General features: G+C 45.7%; 1 pseudogene; it reads right to left on the bottom strand.

Moving 5' to 3' along the window:
- Positions 1 to 7,799: 7,799 nt before the first annotated feature.
- On the bottom strand, positions 7,800 to 8,591 carry LOC141129981 (phosphatidylethanolamine-binding protein 4 pseudogene; annotated as a pseudogene).
- Between the last annotated feature and the right edge of the window lie 14,030 nt (positions 8,592 to 22,621).

Below are 22,621 nucleotides of genomic sequence, written 5' to 3'. Positions count from 1 at the left end.
CCTCATAGATAACTTCCATCTCTTCCAGCTGACCACCTTAGTATTGACAATTTCCAGTCTGCCTTCCCAGTTTTTGAGGCCATAATCGCCAGGTCCAAATTCAATGCCTAAAATCTTAATTCTTTCCTGGGGCACTGGAAAGGTGTCCGGGAGATCAAACCCCTCACCCTCCTTTCCCATCCAGAAACTCTTTTCCTGATTGATCTTGGAGCCTGATGCTTCAGAATACCGTGATGTCAGAGAGACCACCTCCTCTGCTTCATCCGCCCCAGTGACAATCACCGACACATCGTCCGCATAGGCAACAACCCTCAAAGGCGGCTCACCCGGGAGCCCCACTGGCACCCCACACAACATGCTGCTCTCTAGCCTCCTGATGAAGGGGTCGATTGCAAACACATAGAGCAGGGGACTCAGGGGACAACCCTGGCGCACCCCGGAGCCAACCTCAAAGGACTGCCCAACCCAACCATTAACAAGAGGAAAGCTTTCTGCCCCCTTATACAAGATTTTTAACCAATCGACAAAACCACCCGGCAGACCGTACTTACTAAGGAGCAACCACAGGTACTCATGGTTAACACGATCAAAAGCTTTTGCCTGATCCAATGTCAGCAAATACTTTCCCCAGCCTGCAGCCCTGCACCGCTCCAAGGCCTCCCGGACAGCTAAAACTGCTGTGAAGGTGCACCTACCCTGGACCGAACAGTGCTGATGGCGAGAAAGCAAAGACTCTGCTACTGACGATAGGCGCCAGAAAATTATCTTTGCCAGTATCTTTCTATCGACATTAAGAAGGCTGATGGGGCGCCAATTCTCAATCATCGAAGGATCTTTACCCTTTGAAAGAAGAATCACAGCTGAGTGCCTCATGGAAGGGGGAAGTACCCCCTCAGCAAGGCAACTGTTAAAAACCTCTACCAAACGTGGGGCCAGAATAGGCTTAAAAGCTTTGTAAAACTCAGCCGTCAAGCCATCCGGTCCAGGTGACTTTTTGATGGCAAGCTGTTCAATTGCCCTCATCACCTCTTCAACTGTGATCTCCTCTGTCAAATTCATCAATGGGACATCTTCATCATTTAGACCTGGAGTAGAGTCCAAAAAGCTTTCCATCTTGTCACGGTCAAGCTCTTTCCTCCCAAGAAGGTCAGCATAAAAGGACCTCATGACCTCCAGAATCCCTGACCTGGACTTTGTCAAGGAACCTGTACTGTCCTTAAGGCCAATGACCGTTTTAACTGCTACACATAGGCGTGCGCACAGGGTGTGCCAGGTGTGCCTGGGCACACCCTAATCGCCTTGTGTGGTGCATATTCCCCCCTGTTTAGACCACTGATATTTCATCCAAAAAAAAAATGTTACAAAATAAAATAATTTTAAAAGAATAAAAATACAACTACTGACACTGTCCACTGCCCTACTGACACCATCAGTACATATACACATGCATATGTATTTGAGCTTTGGGGTGCACACCCTAATGCAATAGGCTGCGCACACCTATGCTGCTACACCTTGTTTGCAGTTCTGGTAAGGGTCAGGTGAGTGGTACTTCCCATAGTCCCTCTCCAGAATCAAAGAGGCATGCCGGTCATATTGACACTTCCTGAGAAGGAGTTTCACTTCGGAGATTGCCCCAGGATTTCCTCCTCTCGAGACAAGAATATCCAGCTTCCTCCGTAAACGTTGGTAGGTCATGTATTTATTAAACTGCTTTCTATTGGCTAGGCCCCTGAAGAATCCAGCAATCCTCTTTTTGGTCAGCTCCCACCACTCAGCCTTGCTGCTACAAAAGTCCAGGATGGTCACCTGTGCCTGAAAGAATTCCTCAAAGGATTGTCTAACATGTTCTTCCTTGAGTAGAGTCGAATTCAATCTCCAGATGCCCTTGCCCCTCTGAGGGGTGTCTGAAGCATTCAGGACCACAGATAGCATACAGTGATCAGAGAACTCTACTGCCTGCACCACTGGGGGCGAGAAAGCAGAGGTCTCCTTCAAAAAAAACCTATCTATCCTACTCTGACTATTACCTTGATGAAAGGTGAACTCGGTGTCATCCGGGAGGTGCTTAATGTGCACATCCACAAGACCAGCATCCCTAACCATACTATTTAAAAAAACGCTATCATATCCCAGCCTGTCCTTGAAGTCCTTCCTGTCCTTGGGCCTAGTTACTGTATTAAAGTCACCTCCAAAGACCACTTGCCGGGATGTAAAAAGAAATGGCTTGATCCTTGTAAAAAGGCATTTCCTGTCCCACTTTGTGTGCGGCCCATAAACATTAATTAGGCGCAGGTCCTGCCCTCCCACAAGGACGTCTAAGACCATACATCTCCCAATCTCCACCTCAATAACCCGCCGGACAGTTACCATGCCGGTTTTAAACAACACCGCCAAACCGCCATAAGGCTCGGCCGCAAGAGACTAGTAAGATGGACCATACCTCCACTCTCTCTTGGCCATATGAATATCTGCCAAGGAGGTGAGCCTAGTCTCTTGCAAAAATAAAATTTCAGCATCTAATTGGCTGAACAAAAAGAAGGCCATAGAACGAGCTCTTACTGACTTAATGCTGGCAACATTTATTGTCACCACTTTTAACGGAGGGGGAACCGCCATTTGGGTTATTGGGTGGATTGCTTCTTAGCTCCCCTCTGCTGCTCATCACCAGAAGCCTCTCTCTTTCTTGAGGCCGCCTCAAATTCCATTTCAGAATCGGAACTTCATTCCGAAGAAGCTCCAGATGAGGAAATATCCCACGTAGAGGACCTATGACGGTTGGGGACAGGCACTGGAGCCTGTTCCATCCTCACCACCTGCTTCTTCCGCTTCCCAACCTTCCTTCTCTCTTCCAGGTACTGCAGGTCAGCTTCAGAGATGCCCTCATCTCTTATTTTTGTCTTTGATGTCTTTACAGAAGACTTCTTTACAGAGGAAGAAGCAACCTTTTTAGTACATGCTACCACTCCTGGTGGGGGGGGGGTGCTCCCTTTGAGTCAGACTTAGGAGGGGTAGACTCCTGGGGGGGAACTGACTCAGGGGGCACAGACTTGGAAGGTTCTGACACAAGAGGAGGGGATACAGTAGGCGGGGGACACACAGAGACAGATACAGAAGGAATACTTACAGACACAGGAGGGGTGGCCACAGGAACTGGAGAGGGATCCTGAACAGGGCCAGGGGAGTCAGTCACCGCAGAGGAGGATGGTACACCAGGGGCCTCACCCTCCATCCTGTCCAGCCTTGACAAGTCATCTAGTACCTCCTTCGCCATATTGTGCCAGGCTTCAGGACATCTGCTATAGGGGTGGCCAAGGCGCAGGCACAGGTTGCACCTGATCATCTCGGTGCAGTCCTTGGCCATATGACCCTGACCCCGACACACTGAACATATCAAGGCTGAACAGGAGGAGCTCAAATGTCCCTTTTCTCCATAGCGGTGACACAGCTTCGGCTGACCAGGGTAGAAAATTGTCATCCTATCCCTCCCTATAAAAGCTGAGGAGGGCAGGTGACGGACAACATTCCCATCCCTGGCCAACCTGACTGTAACCGACCAACCCCCAGTCCAGATGTTACGTTCATCAAGTATTTTATCGAGCTTAGTCAATACCTCACCATAATTCTTTAACCAGACCTCTAAATCTTGAGCAGGAACACTCTCATTAGTGAGGATAATTGTGATTTTTTTCACTGTAGACCTTTGTGAAACCGCAACTGGGGCCAGACCTTCCCATTCGGGTCTTGACCTGCACAGAGCCTCATATCCCTCCCAGAACAGGTCAAGACCCTCTGGCCTGGTGAAACTAATAGTGTATTCCCGGCTCCCAGCAACATGTATTAGGGCATACAGATCGTTTGCTCCAAAACCCATCTCCAAAATCATGTCCACCACTGCACGCCGTGCTGGAGGGATTGCACCACCTTCCCATTTAAGAATCACTACATTTCATCTCGGACCCCCAGCAGAAGCCAGAGACCCAAGACCAGATCCTGGGGTGCTCAAGGTGGTAGGCCGCAGGGGGAAAACCCGCTTGGGGGCGGAGCCACCAGGAGCAGAGCGTACCACCTGAGCAAATGTAGGTTTATCAGGGCCAAGGCCCCACACTGATGTCACATTAGTCTGTACATTACAATTATTATTATTATCTGCTTGAACAGAGTTGGTAGGACTGTCCATCACACTGGTACTGGGATGATTTTTATCAGTCATGCACACATTCACATTAGGAATAGTCACAGTTTCTGATGCAATACCAGCTGTCTCCTGAAGCTGTGCTGTAGAGTCCTCAGCAGCTGTGGGGCAAACAGCTTTAGACTGACTCAGCTAAAGGGGGGTTAATAGGCTCTGCTGAATGTTGCAGTTTCTCTGCAGGAATGTCATTTTTTAAATGCATTTTTTGCTGCACTGCAGCATCAGCAGGTACAGCATTGCTACACATGGGATTAGCAGCCCGATTGTCACTGGGCACATTGTCAGTATCAGTCACAGTGTTCACAAAAACAGTTTTATGCACCACATGGGGCTTGACAGGCTTTACCTTGTCAGGCATATTATCAGTAATGTCCTCCTCATGAAACACCAACTGATCTTCCCGTATAGGAGACTCCATTGCCTGGATGGCCCTGAGCATGCCTCCTGAGTCCTGGGAAGGCATGGGGCTGCTTACCTCTCCCTGAGGGGGCAGGGGGTCTGAACTGGGGGTCTCCTCCTCCACCTCCATTTTTGTCATCCTGGCAAACCTTCTGTCATTGCAGAATTTTTCTTTGAAGGGCCCATCTCTGCCTTCCATCATGGACACAATGGTCTCCTGGTGTTCAACCCAGACCTTGGCCAGTTGGATCACCGGATCCATGGACCCACGTCTCTGGCTATGCAAGCCCTCACGCTGCCTTCTCAAGCGCTTCAGCTCCGCTCTGAGCTTGTAGAGCTTGTCTCTCTCCTTATTCAGGACCTTAATCCCGGCCACCACTCGCTCCCGAATGGCCCCAGAACCTTCATCCTCACCAGGGATAGAGAGATCCCCAGCCATGGTTTGTACAGGGGCAGGCATGTTACCTGATGGCCCAGGAGATGGCTGAGAGCTTCCAGCAGGAGAGGCCCTGCTGGCCTCCATGGCTTCCCCAGAAAGGGGCCAGGAGGGCTGGGAGAGATTTCCCCACCACTCCCCTCTCACACGGATCACCTGGAGCAGCTTCAGAGAGACACCTTCCTCCTGACACACCTGTGCTCCAATGATGGGTGGGGCACTATTCCTCCCACTGACACCAACGATGGGGTACTATTCCTCCCACTGATACCAACAATGGGGCACTATTCTTCCCATTGACACCAATGATGGGACACTATTCCTTCCGTTGACACCAATGATGGGGCACTATTCCTTCCACTGACACCAATGATTGGGCATTATTTCTTTCACTGACAATGATGGGGCACTATTCCTTCCACTGACACCAATGATTAGGCATTATTTCTTTCACTTACACCAATGATGGGACTCTATTCCTCACACTGACATCACCGATGGAACACTATTCCTTCCACTGACACCAATGATTGGGCATTATTTCTTTCACTTACACCAATGATGGGACTCTATTCCTCACACTGACATCACCGATGGAACACTATTCCTTCCACTGACACCAATGATTGGGCATTATTTCTTTCACTGACACCAGTGATGGGACTCTATTCCTCACACTGACATCACCGATGGAACATTATTCCTTCCACTGACACCAATGATTGGGCATTATTTCTTTCACTGACAGCAGTGATGGGACTCTATTCCTCCCACTGACACCAATGTCTGGCCCCCCTAAGGTCTGAGGGACAGTAAACTGGACCTTTGTTTAGAAAGTTTGGAGACCCCTGATATAAACAAACAATTACAGTAGGTAGAGACAGGAGGATAAAGCAATTTATGAGTATATTCTGTCTCTATTTCGGCTTATTCAGACGTGCAGCCAGGGGAGCGGTTAAACCATGTTTTTGTGCAAAGAATCTCTTTTATGTTTCAGCTGTGGCCTTGTGTACCTAGACAACACATCCAAGTAAATAACAGCAGTGTGAGCCGATTCTACTTGCTTTAGGGGTGCTGAATCAAAGCTGAACTGGACGGATGTGTGTTTTTTAAAAATATGTACCCCTTCAGTTGGTGCCCACATCTATACAGCGGACCTGAGCGGACCCCTTACAGCGCAATGGTCTGCCGGATGTAAACGAACTTGTGCCCATCTACATCAGGCTAGCTCTGACCCATTCAGTTTAGATCCAGTAAGAAACGAAATAGACGCAGGCCTTTTAATTTTTTTTTCCAAACCTTACATCAGCCTGCCATATAGCTGCATAGAGCTTCTGATTAGGTCCCCATGAAAAACTGACAGCTGGACCTAATCAGAAAGCCGTGAGATTGTGTGACGTGAGACTGGATTTTAGAGTAACAAAAGTTTTTTTTATACTGTACATGACCAGTATATCAAAAATTACATATTCTTCTATTGAAAGAGTTATGCAAATATGGTGGAATGGCTGATAAGATGTTTATTTCTATACATTTTCCTAATTTGGAAAAGTATTCCTTCAAACTGTTGTACTTATGATTTAAAGCTAGTCTTTGTTGTTTTAGTTTAGAATATAGTAGGGTATATTTAAAACCTCTGTCATTTTTTTTTTTTTTTTTTTGTGCAATGATTTCCCTCTTCCTTCTTAGTTCCCTTTCACACGGGCTTTCCGATCAGGCCCGCCTATAAGTTTTTCAGGCCGACCTGATCGGACACTCCATTCAGCCCTATGGAGTGGTGCATGTTAGCGATGACATGTCCGCTGACACCCACTGCTATCCGATCCAATCCTATCCTTAAAATCCAGATGGATGGAGACCGTATTTTCTGTCCGTTTTCATCCGATCTCCCCATAGAGGAGAGCGGGGCTCTGACAGGTCTGTCTGAGCACAGTGAGCAGAGACAGACCTGTTATCCGCCTGCTCAGTGGGAATCAGCGGATTGATCCTCTGCTGAGCAAAGCGGAGTCCGTCGGGCGGACTGCCCGCGTGAAAGAGCCCTTATTCTAAAATCACAACGGTAAGAGAAAATCCTCCAAAAATTAGGAAAATTTCATCACTGGAACAATTGTCCCCACTGGAAGATATCCCCTATCTTCTTGTTCTGGTGACAACCCTAAAATTTGGGATATTCAAGCACTTTCTGCCCTGGTTACAATGGCCATCAAGGATTACAACTCTGTCAGGGTTCCAATCACTTCCGCTATATATATACAAAAAAAATTTTTTTACTTTAGATATAGTACATATGAATAAATGTACTCCACTCTGCAGAGAAAATTGATTCCAGGCATGGTCAAAATGATAGTCTTTTTATTTAGGTACACATACCTTGGCTATTTTGCACAACTGAGTACCCAACACTTTTCACATTGCTGAAATATTGTCCACAGTAAATATAATATTAATCTCTATTTGTATAAAGTAAATATAAAATTCTGTTTTATCATCAACGTGTTAGTAAAATAATTGCAGTAAAAAATATATATATTGCTAACAGCCAGGTATATATTGCTAACAAATATGTGCTCCTAACAGGGGTGCTACGTGATTATCACATACCTACTATATATGATTGCATGTTCATTAATACAAAGCGAGAAAACGTCACAGCACACCATGGATCTCTAGAACAGGTCCAAAGCTTTATTCAATGATCACATCATTATAACAGAAACCCCGTTTAGGAGCCTCGCAGGACCCCTTCCTCAGGCATGTGACATTTGAGTTCATGTATACAAGATACAACAAAGAAACATACCACAGAGCAATATCAAGAATTTGCACGTGTTTTAAAAATATTATATCCTACATACGTGGATTTTTGGTCATAAACTGAGTTCTAGCAACAGGATCTTTCAGTCTGCTGCGATGGGCAAAAGCATAGACATCCCAGGGACCTAGAGATCTTTCACTGTGGTTGAGAGAAGGAGAAATGCCAGGATGTTGAATGTATAGCAGAAATTGGTATCTGTGATATCCACTATGAGCTGGTGGACTTGGTGGATAATAAGGAGAAGCAACAGTTCCAGTGACTCCTTTTCCTCTTCGGAGAACATCACCTGGAATATCCGTGACCAACCAGTGCCTCCAGAATCTGTGTATTGGGTTGGATCTGCTTGGAGCATCTGGATCCACCATTATCAGGGTGTACAACTCTTCTGGTTTGGCACGAGGGTATCGTATCCATGGGGAGCCCAAAACTTTTCTCAAACATTGGGCATACCCAAAGCAGTATGGTACGTACGCACAAGAAACATCTCCCAAGCTGGGGTAGATTACATGAAGGTCACCTTGACAAAATTTGGCATCATCTCCAGTGATAGGTCCAAAGTCACAGGAAACCGGATGCAACAAGCTGAAGAATGCCAGGGATAGGAACACATGAAATGCAAATAACATCTTTAACATTTCTGCAGGTGATCCTAGTATTAGACTGTGTACAGAAGTTGTGATGTTAGTTTTCACCAGAGGTTACTTTGAATGATGTTATCTCACATGACTATGGTGTTATCAGTTAACCGTTTAGCTGTTTCATCATCTTATCTAAGAAGAAGTTTGTTTTTTGCATAATATTTTAACTTCTGTGAGGAGAGGGCGGCCACAAAGAGAAAGAAAGAAAATAAAGCAATATACCAGGATTATTGCACTTTGTATAAAGTCTAATTCTTGGAGTTCATTAAAGCACACAGGATTCCAATATACAGAGACAATTGGTTATATTGCTGCGTGGCAAACAAAAAAAAAGCATTGTCCAGGCAGGTATAATCATTCCCTCTCCCAGCAGGAGTAGGTTTTGTAGAAAAGAGGGAATAGATTACAAACACAGAGGGCCAGGACCTGTGTTGCTTCATAGACTTTTTGGTAAATAAAAAAATCCTATTTTATTTCTTGTTCACTATGGGACACTTAGGTACTCACAAACCATCTGCTGAAATCAGGAGAGGTTAAACAATCAGAGCTGACCAAGTCATAGCAGGCAGCAGCAACCAACTTGGCCTGCAGTTTTTTGTTTGTATAAATATATCAATGCTATATTAATAAAAAACGCAATCATTGTTAGTGAACTACACACGCTTCACCTTAGAAAACATGTCCCTGAACTGGTGGTGCCACTGAAATAATAAAAAAATAATGTAGCACGGATGTAGCCAAGTGTTTGTGGTTGTTGTTACCTGCACTCAGGGTCATTCCTTCGTGGACTATGCATGGAGCTTCTTCCCCCTAGTGCTCAACGTGAGGAAAAAATAAATCACTCCCTGACTGCAGAGGAGAAGCCACTTACTGATAGCAGAGGATTGTCTTGTCACCTGGACTTATAATAGACCTCATACTGTTAAAAATGACCAATTCCAGTGGGCTACTTAACAGAAACAGCTCCAGGCCCCTCCATAGCTAGCTGAAGATCATGGATGCCCATACTACAAGGACCTTTTCTCACTGAAGAACTCTGCATATTTTCTGCATATTTCCTATGGCATCAAAGTATGTCGGAACCCAGAGTTTCAGAGGTGTCGGGTTGCTTGTAAGGTTAGGACAACTACTGGGGACAAGCAACTTCCAGCAGCCCTTGTGGGGATATCGCTACACGTAATTCGCCAGTATGTCAACTCTTTCCTCAAAACTGATGAAATAGACTATTGATCACACTTCTGATGCTCAGTCCACGTGGCATACTTATTAAAGAGTCTTCAGAGACAGGGTCACACCTGATTCTGTTTCACAGCTCTGGACCTGGAAAGCGCCCTGTAGCTAAGTAATACAGCCTGCAAAGGTCTGAAAAGCTCCAGAAGCAGAGCCCAAAGCCCGAAGGTCACGTTTCAGGCTAGCCCTGCAATCGTCGGTTCAATAGAGTCTGGGTAAAGCCTCCAAAGCTATTGCTGGGGATTGCGCCACTTGAGATAATAATAATAGAGCCAAGCTCAGCAGCATGTAAATTTAAGCAGGACTACACTTATCTGAACACCACAAATCAAAAACACTATTTAATACGTTTTTTGTATTGAAAGCAAACTCACCCATCCATCCATGTCTCCATGTTTTTTTTCTGAGAAATTACTTAGAACCCCCCCTCCCCAGCATTTCAGGTTGTGGCCATCTTGAATAAGGGCAGATGATATATGTAGCATTTAGTTCCTTGGAGGGTGTGCTTAGCTGAAAAAAACCCTCCTTCCTTCCTTAAGACTCCTGGGATGTATGACATCATTTGCCTAGGCCTGGAAACTAGAAAGTAACTGAAGTATAGTAAAGAAAAGGTTTAAAACAAGTAATTATAATATACTTTTCTATCTACTTACCAATGCTAGTAGTATAATGATTAAAAATGGTCAATGCTGATTGAGAGATTGAGGTGCTGCTTTAAGTCTTGACAGGAGCAAATATAAATCTTGAAAAAAAAAAATGGCTAGGTGAATAAACATTTCTCATTAGAGAGAATATGTCTATACTCCCAGGACACAAAAAAAAAACTGAAGCATCCTGGCAGTGGAAGCAGTTATACCCAACTTGGCCTGCAGTTTTTTTTCTTGTATTAATATATCAATGCTAAATTAATAAAAAACGCAATCATTGTTAGTGACCTACACACGCTTCAACTTAGAAAACATGTCCCTGAACTGGTAGTGTCACTGAAATAATAAAAAAATAAAACATGTCCCTGAGTTGGTGGTATCACTGGAAGGAAATAATGTCCCTGAATCGATGGTGCCACTGAGGAGAAAAAATGCCTCTGAGTTGGTGGTGTCACTGAAAGGAAAAAATGCCCCTGCATTTGTGGTATCACTGGAAAGAACAAATGTCCCTGAGTCTGTGGTGTCACTGAGAAGAAAAAATTGTTCCTGCGTCTCATTCCTGTGTATGTCACTGGAAGAAATACCACTACAAAGCTCCTCACCCACCCCCACCTCCGCAGTACAGAGCTCCTCAGGTAACCCTGACCCCTCTCCCACTGCAAAGCTCATCGCTAAGGATGAGCTCCGGTGTGTTCAGAGACAAGTCCAAACCCACCTGAGCTATCCCGCTGGGAAGCTGTCCAAGGAGACCGCGACATTCCCAGCCTTGCAGATGCACATATACACACCCCTCACATACAGTACGTGTGGCTGTGTGGCGGAGAATGCCTCTTCCCTTTATGATTGGCTGTCAGTTTTGACAGCTTCCTGGCAAGATGGCTAAGGGTTCTTGCTCGAACATTTCAAAGTTCATCACTACTACCGGCCGAGCGAGTGCAAGCTTTTCCGAGCCTGGCCGGCTTCGGAATAGTGCATGCACAGTTAAATGGTTGGCTTACGGCCATCTTTTTTTATGGGTACCGGTACCCGTAACGGGCTTTAACGGGCAGCCCGAAAAAGGGGTTACTATACAGTATCTCACATAGGTGAGTACACCCCATAGATTTTTATAGATATTTTATTATATCTTTTCAGGTGACAACACTGAAGAAATGATACTTTACTACAATGTAAAGTAGTTAGTGTACAACTTGTATAACAGTGTAAATTTGCTGTCCCCTCAAAATAACTCAAAATACAGCCATTAATGTCTAAACCGCTGGCAACAAAAGTAAGTACATCCTTAAATGAAAATGTCCAAATTGGGCCCAATTGGCCATTTTTCCTCCCCAGTGTCATCTGACTTGCTAACGTTACAAGGTCTCAGGTGTAAATGTGGAGTAGGTGTGTTAAATTTGGTGTGATCACTCTCACTCTCTCATACTGGTAACTGGAAGTTCAACATGGCACCTCATGGCAAAGAACTCTCTGAGGATCTGAAAAAAAGAATTGTCACTCACCACTGATGACATTCATTTTTGTGTGTGTGTGTGTGTGTGTATGTGTGTGTGTGTGTATATATATATAAATATATATATATATATATATATATATATATATATATATATATATATCAATCAAATACCTGCTCTCAGGCTTGGGAGTTATCATTAGTTTTTGTGGCAGACATTGAGGACAACGTCTATTGTACTGGGGGGAGTATGTAGCGCTGGTAGATTTTAATCTACCACTGCTAGGTAAATCTAGTGGGTCACTTATTATAGGAAGATATGTTTGCCTCTGTACCAGCTTGGCTGACGTTGCGTGTAGTTCCACATTGTGCCGGTGGGTGTGGTTGTCGCCATGGGCCAGTGTTGGAAAAGCAACTTGTTGAAGCGTATGAGTGCTCCTCTGTCCCGGAGATAACTCGGTGGAGGTGGTCCTCCGAGTTGCATTCTGGGAGAGGGTATTTATGGGACAATTTATGGGACATGTTCTAGGGTTCGTTTTCAGCCACCTGCTGGCCCTCCTGGCCGACAGGTATGTGTTAAGAGTACCACCTTGTGGTCCTCCGTTCCGGAGGCCCACGTCGCTGCGGCGTGTGGGTGGGCCCAGAAGCCTGTCTGGGGCCTACCACAGCAGCAGAGGAATGGTCCTGAGCTGTCTATCCTGAATGAAGAAGCTGGACAACCGAGAAGATCCCAGGGGAGAACTCCTCATGGAAGGATCATGCAGAGTGCTGGTCTGGAGAGGGGCCTGGTGACTCGGTTGGAGGACGTATCCTGAAGTAGTCTTACTGCATAGTACTGCCGGGTTGGCTTAAAGGTTCAAGTGCTGTGTCAGACATTCATCACAAACCAATACATTCTGTGGCAGAGCATCATATGGGTTTATTTCAAACAAGTCTGTGGCAGAGACTTTTGTTCGTGCTACGTGCTGGCTGCTAGACAAGTGATAGAGGTCTATCCAGGCGGGCAAAGATTGAGTCCCACAAGGGAAGCGCATTCAACTACAAGTGTTCAATTCCAGAGAATGTTCTAAAGAATACTAAGGAAAGGTATTTGAGCTTCCCTGCAGCTTTCCTTCTACCTCTTTCCTGCTACTTCCATTATTTGTTCATTAAAGCATTGGAAAACCTACTCAAGTGTTTGGTGCTTATATCGTCCAGAAGTAAACTCAACGGAACCCTAGACCCGGTGCCGGTGAAACGGAGGTATCCAGAGTGAAGGTAACAAGCCTGCTTTAAACCAGCAGCTCCACCGAGAGTTAGTGCTACATGTGGGGGCGTCATCCGGGATTTGTTAGCCATCAGTTCTTGCAACCTGGAGAAGTGTTTCACCGGGAGTTTACGGTGAGAGCTGGACTTTGTCAATTTCTCAGGAAAAGAAGAGGTTAAAAGTTGCAGGACTTTATTTCTGACTGCGTAGGCGGTGGGCGCCAGTGAAAGCCCAGGAGCTACGTGATCAGAAGAACAAGTGGGAGGAGTTTACCCTACTTGATATGCGTGTATGTGTTTGGCGCCAGAGAGGAAGCGAGGCCTCGTGATCGAGCTGAGAAGATCAGAGTGTGGCCATGTCTTTTTCAGCGATGCAGTCAATTATGGGACCGAGAATGTTGCCTGCGAGTACCGTGTCGAGTACTGTGCTGACCGGAACCCTGCTTACAGATACTGGTATTCCTCTAAAGCCGCAGGGGAGGTTTGTTCTCTATACTGCCGGAGATATCGAAGGGCTGGGCATGATTTGCCACAAATGTGAAGGACTGGCCGTACATCTCCATCCATTTGTTCGCTGCCCGCAATGTGGAGAATATCTGTTTATGGTGGAGCAACCTACCATGTCGCCCCGTGCTTATCGAGTGGATTGGGCTACAGGTATTGCCACAGTAGCTGGACAACCAAGAAGATCCCAGGGGAGAACTCCTCATGGAAGGATCATGCAGAGTGCTGGTCTGGAGAGGGGCCTGGTGACTCGGTTGGAGGACGTTGGAGGCATGATTTGCCACAAATGTGAAGGACTGGCCGTACATCTCCGTCCATTTGTTCGCTGCCCGCAATGTGGAGAATATCTGTTTATGGTGGAGCAACCTACCATGTCGCCCCGTGCTTATCGAGTGGATTGGGCTACAGGTATCGCCACAGTAGCTGGACAACCGAGAAGATCCCAGGGGAGAACTCCTCATGGAAGGATCATGCAGAGTGCTGGTCTGGAGAGGGCATGATTTGCCACAAATGTGAAGGACTGGCCGTACATCTCCGTCCATTTGTTCGCTGCCCGCAATGTGGAGAATATCTGTTTATCTGTTTATATCTGTTTATAACCTACCATGTCGCCCCGTGCTTATCGAGTGGATTGGGCTACAGGTATCGCCACAGTAGAAGCTGCTACTGCTGCGGAAAGAGAACGGAAGGCCGTGACTTTGCCTGTTGTTGCAGAATATGTTCCGGAAAGAGACACTGCTGTTGCTGTCTCATCAGCGGACATTACCTTAATTTCTACGTCCACCACACCTGTCCCTGTTGTACCTGTCCAGAGGAAGGTGGGACATGTGAAGGCTTCCCGCGGCCGTGGTCGAGGCCTACCCCAGAGACTACCCGAACCGGATCCAACAAAGTCCACGTCAGGAGCGGGTGAGCAATTCATGGGAAATGTATCTGAGACTGTAAATAAATATCTGCCAGCAGAAGAACTGGGAGATTCAGAGATAGAATCCATGTCGGATCTCTCCGGTGATGATGACCTGTTTGAGACTATGACACAAGAGCTGTTATGGGCTCAAGGCGAGGATGTCGCCTCTGCTATGACTTTCCCTGAATGGACAGCCCTGAGTTCTGGGAAGACGTCACCTTGTGTGGAGCCACACAGCATTGTAAATGAGACATTGTCAAAAGTTGCTAGTTCACTTCAGACACCGGCTGGGTCTATGGTGAGCAAATCATTGAACTCATGTGTGCCTCCTGGTATGGGGAAAAATAGATCCTTACTGAAACTTGCACGTTTGCAGAGAATGTTGAACAAGCGTGTAGCTACGGAATATGGTTTGGAGTTCCCATATGTTCCTCAGGACATAATGCAAGCGATTGAAACTAACCGGGAGCTTTGGTACAGTGAAGCTGTTTGGGACTATTTGTCTGTGCCTAAGCCTTTCCGAAAGATTGGATGTTCCGTTAAAATGGATGAACGTTACAGTGAATGTTTTATGCACTGGAATTTCGGTCGGCACATCTATGGTGACAGAGTGGTCATCTGCAGGCCCGGAAAAGATGACGTTGTATATTTCATCACTACAGTGGATAAACTGGGAAAAGCACTGACATTGCCAGATCCCCGGTTTTATTGGTTATTAGGGACAAAAGAACTTTGGGGGTAGTTAGTTAGTGTCAGTGTATAAGAGATCCTCGTGGTCAAGATCTGAATACTCATCTCAGTGTTTCAAATCCAAGGACTTCTTTTTGCTAGCCGGATTTCTTTAATTTAAAGAAAAAAATGTATATATAGGGATGGACTCCTAAAGATTATTCTGGTGTAGATAACGGGAAGAGAGTTTCATTTTTTTTAAATGAGACTTTGCTCCCAAGCTGTTACTGAGGATATTGTACATATTTAGTGTGTGTCTAACATGTTTTCCTTTTCAGGAACCATTTGATCTCCTATCAAGCTGTGGCTTTTCAGCTAAGATAGATAGTGAGGTTATGCATAGTCATAGGATGGTTTTGTTTACGGAAGTGAACATATTGTTTTATAAGATGTTAATCTTGTAATGTCTTTCTACTGTCTTTCCTTCTTTTTTGCCTAAATTCAAGTTACAAGCTCAAATACCTGCTCTCAGGCTTGGGAGTTATCATTAGTTTTTGTGGCAGACATTGAGGACAACGTCTATTGTACTGGGGGGAGTATGTAGCGCTGGTAGATTTTAATCTACCACTGATAGGTAAATCTAGTGTGTCACTTATTATAGGAAGTTATGTTTGCCTCTGTTCCAGCTTGGCTGACGTTGCTTGTAGTTCCACATTGTGCCGGTGGGTGTCGTTGTCGCCATGGACCAGTGTTGGAAAAGCAACGTGTTGAAGCGTATGAGTGCTCCTCTGTCCCGGAGATAACTCGGTGGAGGTGGTCCTCCGAGTTGCATTCTGGGAGAGGGTATTTATGGGACAGACGCCATGTTCTAGGGTTCGTTTTCAGCCACCTGCTGGCCCTCCTGGCAGACAGGTTTGTGTTAAGAGTACCACCTCGTGGTCCTCCGTTCCGGAGGCCCACGCCACTGCGGCGTGTGGGTGGGCCCAGAAGCCTGTCTGGGGCCTACCACAGCAGCAGAGGAATGGTCCTGAGCTGTCTATCCTGAGTGAAGAAGCTGGACAACCGAAAAGATCGCAGGGGAGGACCCATCATGGAAGGATCATGCAGAGCGCTGGTCTGGAGAGGGGCCTGGTGACTCGGTTAGAGGACGTATCCTGAAGTAGTCTTACTGCATAGTACTGCTGGGTTGGCTTAAAGGTTCAAGTGCTGTGTCAGACATTCATCGCAAACCAATACATTCTGTGGCAGAGGATCGTATGGGTTTATTTCAAACAAGTCTGCGGCAGAGACTTTTGTTCGTGCTACGTGCTGGCTGCTAGACAAGTGAGAGAGGTCTATCCAGGCGGGCAAAGATTGAGTCCCACAAGGGGAGCGCATTCAACTACAAGTGTTCAATTCAAGAGAATGTTCTAAAGAATACTAAGGAAAGGTATTTGAGCTTCCCTGCAGCTTTCCTTCTACCTCTTTCCTGCTACTTCTGTTACTTGTTCATTAAAGCATTGGAAAACCTACTCAAGTGTTTGGTGCTTATATCGTCCAGAGGTAAACTCAACGGAACCCTAGACCCAGGGCCGGTGAAATGGAGGTATCAAGAGTGAAGGTAACAAGGTCGCTTTAAACCAGCAGCTCCACCGAGAGTTAGTGCTACATATATATATATATATATATATATATATATGTATATATACACAGTATCTCACAAAAGTGAGTACACCCCTCAACTTCTTGTAAATATTTTATTATATCTTTTCATGTGACAACGCTGAAGAAATGACACTTTGCTACAGTGTAAAGTAATAAGTGTACAGCTTGTATAACAGTGTAAATTAGCTGTCCCCTCAAATTAACTCAACGCACAGCCATTAATGTCTAAACCGCTGGCAACAAAAGTGAGTACACCCCTAAGAGAAAATGTCCAAATTGGGCCCAAAGTGTCATTATTTTGTGTGGCCACCATTATTTTCCAGGACTGCCTTAACCCCCTTGGTCATGGAGTTCACCAGAGCTTCACAGATTGCCACTAGTGTCCTCTTCCACTCCTCCATAACGACATCACGGAGCTGGTGGATGTTAGAGACCTTGCGCTCCTTAACCTTCCATTTGTGGATGCCCCACAGATGCACAATAGGGTTTAGGTCTGGAGACATGCTTGGCCAGTCCATCACCTTTACCCTCAGCTTCTTTAGCAAGGCAGTGGTCATCTTGGAGGTATGTTTGGGGTCGTTATCATGTTGGAATACTGCCCTGCGGCTCAGTCTCCGGAGGGAGGGGATCATGCTCTGCTTCAGTATGTCACAGTACATGTTGGCATTCATGGTTCCCTCAATGAAATGTAGCTGTCCAGTGCTGGCAGCACTCATGCAGCCCCAGACCAGGACACTCCCACCACCACTTGTCTTTGTACCCCTTACCTGGTTGCCTCCACACACGCTCATCAGTCAAAAGGACATGGTTCCAGTAATCCATGTCCTTAGTCTACTTGTCTTCAGCAAACTGTTTGCGGACTTTCTTGTGCATCATCTTTAGAAGAGGCTTCCTTCTGGGATGAGAGCCATGCAGACCAATTTGATGCAGTGTGCAGCGTATGATCTGAACACTGACAGACTGACCCCTTACTCCTGCAACCTCTGCAACAATGCTGGCAGCACTCATACGTCTATTTCCCAAAGACAACCTCTGGATGTGGCGCTGAGCACGTGCACTCAACTTCTTTGGTCGACCATGGTGAGGCCTGTTCTGAGTGGAACCTGTCCTGTTAAACCGCTGTATGGTCTTGGCCACCTTTCTGCAGCTCAGTTTCAGGTTCTTGGCAATCTTCTTATAGCCTAGGCCATCTTTATGTAGAGCAACAATTCTTTTTTTCAGATCCTCAGAGAGTTCTTTGCCATGAGGTGCTATGTTGAACTTCCAGTTACCAGTATGAGAGAGTGAGAGTGATAACACCAAATTTAACACACCTACTCCACATTTACACCTGAGACCTTGTAACTCTAACAAGTCACATGACACCGGGGAGGAAAAATGGCCAATTGGGCCCAATTTGGACATTTTTACTTAGGGGTGTACTTACGTTTGTTGCCAGCGGTTTAGACATTAATGGCTGTGTGTTGAGTTATTTTGAGGGGACAGCAAATTTACACTGTTACACAAGTTGTACACTAACTACTTTACATTGTAGCAAAGTGTCACCTGAAAAGATATAATAAAATATTTATAAAAATCTGTGGGGTGTACTCACTTATGTGAGATACTGTATAGTAACCCCTTTTTCGGGCTGCCCGTTAAAGTCCGTTACGGGTACCGGTGCCCATAAAAAAGATGGCCGTGATGACCAGTTAACTGCGCATGCGCCGTTCTGAAGCTGGCCAGGCTCGGAAAAGCTTGTACTCCCTCGGCCGGGCGGCTCATGCGCAATAACGTAATTGCGCTGCCTGGCGCCATTTTTGAATAGATCGAGAGAGACCACGGCGGCCGGCGACCCCTGTCCTGCATCCTGCAGGTGTTGGGAATCTGTCAGCTAGGTAGTGTAGATCTACACACCAAATCATTCCTAGCTGTGCTTGCTAATGATCAGCTTAACATGTCACCTTTGCAGATTTGCTGTAGCCTGTCTGGGCACTGGGTTACTGTGTGTTTTTTTTTATTTTTTTTATAGATCACCCCCAGTATATTGCATAGAGACAACAGTGTAAGCAGCTTTAGTCCCAGGAGACCTTGCCATAGACAGTGTCTGACATTCAGCTGCAGTCTGCTATTGTACAGGCTGCCTGCTAAAGCAACAGGTCTCAGCTGATTTAGTTCTGCTGCCTCCTGTGATTCTAATAGACCTGTACCTTGGGCTGCTGAGCTCTATTGTGCATTGTAACCAGTGTTGCCAACCGTCCGTAGATTTATGGGCAGCCCATAAATTTAACCCCTTTTTCGGGCTGCCCATTATAGTCCATTACGGGCACCGGTGCCCGTAAAAAAGATGGCCACGAGCCGACCATTCAACTGCGCATGCGTCGTTCTGAAGCTGGCCGGGCTCGGGAAAGCTTGTACGCACTCGGCCAGGCAGCGCATGCGCAGTAATGTAATTGCGCCGCCCGGAGCCATTTTTGAATAGATCGAGAGAGACCACGGCAGCTGGTGGCTCCTGTCCTGCAGTGCACTCATCATAGGTGGAGGAGCCGAGCAGGGGTGACGGTGATGGTGAGGAGGAGGAGGAGAGTGAAACTGGGGGATATCATTTTAAAAAGGGGACAGAGAAAGAGGAGGACATTACTGGGAGTCGGGAGGCTGAAGCCAGCCATGCCATGCAGGGGACAGAGAATGATGTGCTCTGTGACTGTGCACCATCATATTACTTCTCCAGTCCACATCATCAGTGTGCTGTGTCCTCCTCCTGTGCCCCAGAGGTGAAAGGGGCACAGGAGGAGGACACAGCACACTGAAGATGTGGAGAAGTAATATGATGGTGGGCAGAGGAGGAGGCTACTGTGAGGGGGTGAGGAGGACACTATCACTATCATGTCCACACCCTCTGTCCACCTCCGTTAGTATGTCCGCAGCCTCTGTCCACCTCCTGTATCATGTCCGCAGCCTCTGTCCACCTCCTGTATTGTTCAAAACGAACGACAGATTGCAAAAGATAGTAGGACAAACCCCCAATTTCTTCAAATATATTAATAGTAAAAAGGCCAGGTCTGAGCATGTAGGCCCTTTACAAAATAATCTAGAGTGGGTGACTGGGGACAAAGAGAAGGCAAATTTATTAAATACTTTTTTCAGCTCTGTGTATACAAAGGAGCATGGGGGAGCTCATGTCCATAATGGGGGTGGTAGTGACACAGCCCCGAATGATCCACAATGGCTCAAAAGTGATATGGTCCAGAATTATTTAGACAGAATAAAGGTGGATAAAGCACCTGGACCTGATGGTATCCACCCACGGATTCTAAAAGAATTGAGCTCTGTAGTTTCAAAGACATTGTATCTAATTTTTAGGGACTCATTAATGACGGGAACAGTGCCACTGGACTGGCGCAGGGCGAATGTGGTGCCTATATTTAAAAAGGGATCAAAGTCATTACTAAGTAACTATAGACCTGTTAGTTTAACTTCTATAGTCGGGAGGATACTGGAGCGTTTAATAAAAGACCACATAGACGAGTTCTTGCTGGAAAAAAACATTTTAAGCAACAGACAGCATGGATTCATGAAAGACAGAAGTTGTCAGACAAACCTGATTTCTTTTTATGAAGAGGTAAGTAAAACCTTGGGGGTGGCTGTGGATGTGGTATACTTGGATTTTGCAAAATCGTACGATACAGTTCCCTACACACGGCTCATGTGTAAGGTAAAATCTACAGGCTTGGAAATATCAGTTTGTAAATGGATAGAAAACTGGCTAAAAGACAGAATTCAGAGAGTAGTGGTTAATGATTCTTACTCTGAATGGTCTAAGGTTATCAGTGGTGTACCCCAAGGTTCAGTGCTGGGACCCTTACTTTTTAATATCCTTATAAATGATATAGGGTCTGGGATCAAAAGTAACATTTCTGTCTTTGCAGATGACACCAAGCTATGCAGTGGAATAACGTCCTTACAGGATGTCTCCAATTTACAAGCCCACCTCAATGCACTGTCTAATTGGGCGACTATGTGGCAGATGAGGTTTAATGTTGATAAATGTAAAGTTATGCACTTGGGGGCTAAGAACATGCATGCATCATACATGCTAGGGGGAGTACAACTATAGGGAAACCATGGTGGAGAAGGATCTGGGGGTTTTGGTAGATCATAAGCTCAATAATAGCATGCAATGCCAAGCTGCGGTTTCCAAAGCGAGCAAAGTCCTTTCTTGTATTAAGAGAGGTATGGACTCTAGAGAGAGAGATATAATTTTTCCCCTCTACAAATCATTAGTAAGACCTCATCTGAAATATGCAGTTCAGTTTTGGGCACCAGTTCTCAAAAAAGGATATCGGGGAACTGGAGAAAGTGCAGAGAAGGGCAACCAAACTGATAAGAGGCATGGAGGAGCTTAGCTATGAGGAAAGATTAGAGGAACTGAATTTATTCACTCTTGAGAAGAGGAGAATAAGGGGGGATATGATCGACATGATCAAATATATAAGGGGTCCATATAGTGATCTTGGTGTTGAGTTATTCTCTTTACGGTCAACCCAGAGGACACGGGGGCACTCTTTATGTCTAGAAGAAAAGAGATTTCATCTCCAAATACGCAAAGGTTTCTTCACAGTAAGAGCTGTGAAAATGTGGAATAGACTCCCGCCAGAGGTGGTTCTGGCCAGCTCAGTAGATTGCTTTAAGAAAGGCCTGGATACTTTCCTAAATGTACATAATATATCTGGGTACTAACATTTATAGGTAAAGTTGATCCAGGGAAAATCCGATTGCCTCTTGGGGGATCAGGAAGGAATTTTTTCCCCTGCTTTAGCAAATTGGAGCATGCTCTGCTGGGGTTTTTTGCCTTCCTCTGGATCAACTGAGGGTATAAAATTGGGTATATTGGATTGTATGATATTTTTTATTTTATTTATTTATTGTTTTTAAGGTTGAACTGGGTGAACTTGTGTCTTTTTCCAACCTGACTAACTATGTAACTATGTAACTATGTCCGCAGCCTCTGTCCACCTCCTGTATCATGTCCGCAGCCTCTGACCATCTCTTGTCTTTTATCATGTCTGCAGTCTCTGAGGGGATCCTAGAAAGGAGTCAAGAGTGGGAGCGCCGCCGGCATGTGGGTTACGGGAAGAGACAGACATGTGTGGACTGTGGAGAGGAGACTATAGAATAAAACCAGAGCCGCCAAGCTGGAGCCGTCTGAGTGAGCCCTGCATGGTGCACCTGAGAGGAGGTCAGTGACAGCGCTGCCAGTCTGAGGGGGGTCACTGATTAAAGGGGGGAGTGAACACAATAATGTAAGGGGGCACTGATATAAAGGTTCCCCCCTATAACAGTAATCCCCCTTACCTTAGTGTATTCACTCTGCGGAAGGTGGTCTCTGGTCACCATCCTGCAGACTCTGATGTAAGGGAGAACTCTGTGCTGGCTTGGTTATAGTATCCTGACCTTTATGTAAATTGTTTATGAAATGTTTTTTGACTTTTTTTTTTGCTTAAACACATTGCTAATAGCACCAGCTATGTGTTTATAGTTCAAATATTGATATTTGCACTGTTTAGTACTAAAAACAGTAATTTTAGGTACTTTTTTGCAGTGTCAGTAAAGAATGTGGATTTGTCAGTAAATATCATCATTTTTTGTCAGTAAAAAAATTGGTGCTGTTTGTAAATTTTGTAGTTCTGCCAGTAAATTTCACTTCGCGGTGTTGGCAACACTGCATTTGTGTGATTTCCCTTCACCGCCATTCCCATAACCAAAACAGGAAGTAAGAGGAAATCCTTCTAAAAGGAGGAAATCCCTGGTGACAGTTGTCACCAGAACTAGTGCCCCCAATTTCCCCTCTATTCCTGTTGTG

This window comes from Aquarana catesbeiana, linkage group LG02 (assembly GCF_042186555.1).
Source record: "Aquarana catesbeiana isolate 2022-GZ linkage group LG02, ASM4218655v1, whole genome shotgun sequence".
Classification (NCBI taxonomy): domain Eukaryota; kingdom Metazoa; phylum Chordata; class Amphibia; order Anura; family Ranidae; genus Aquarana; species Aquarana catesbeiana.
Note: the sequence above shows the minus strand (reverse complement) of the source record. Positions and strands in the feature narration are given on the sequence as shown.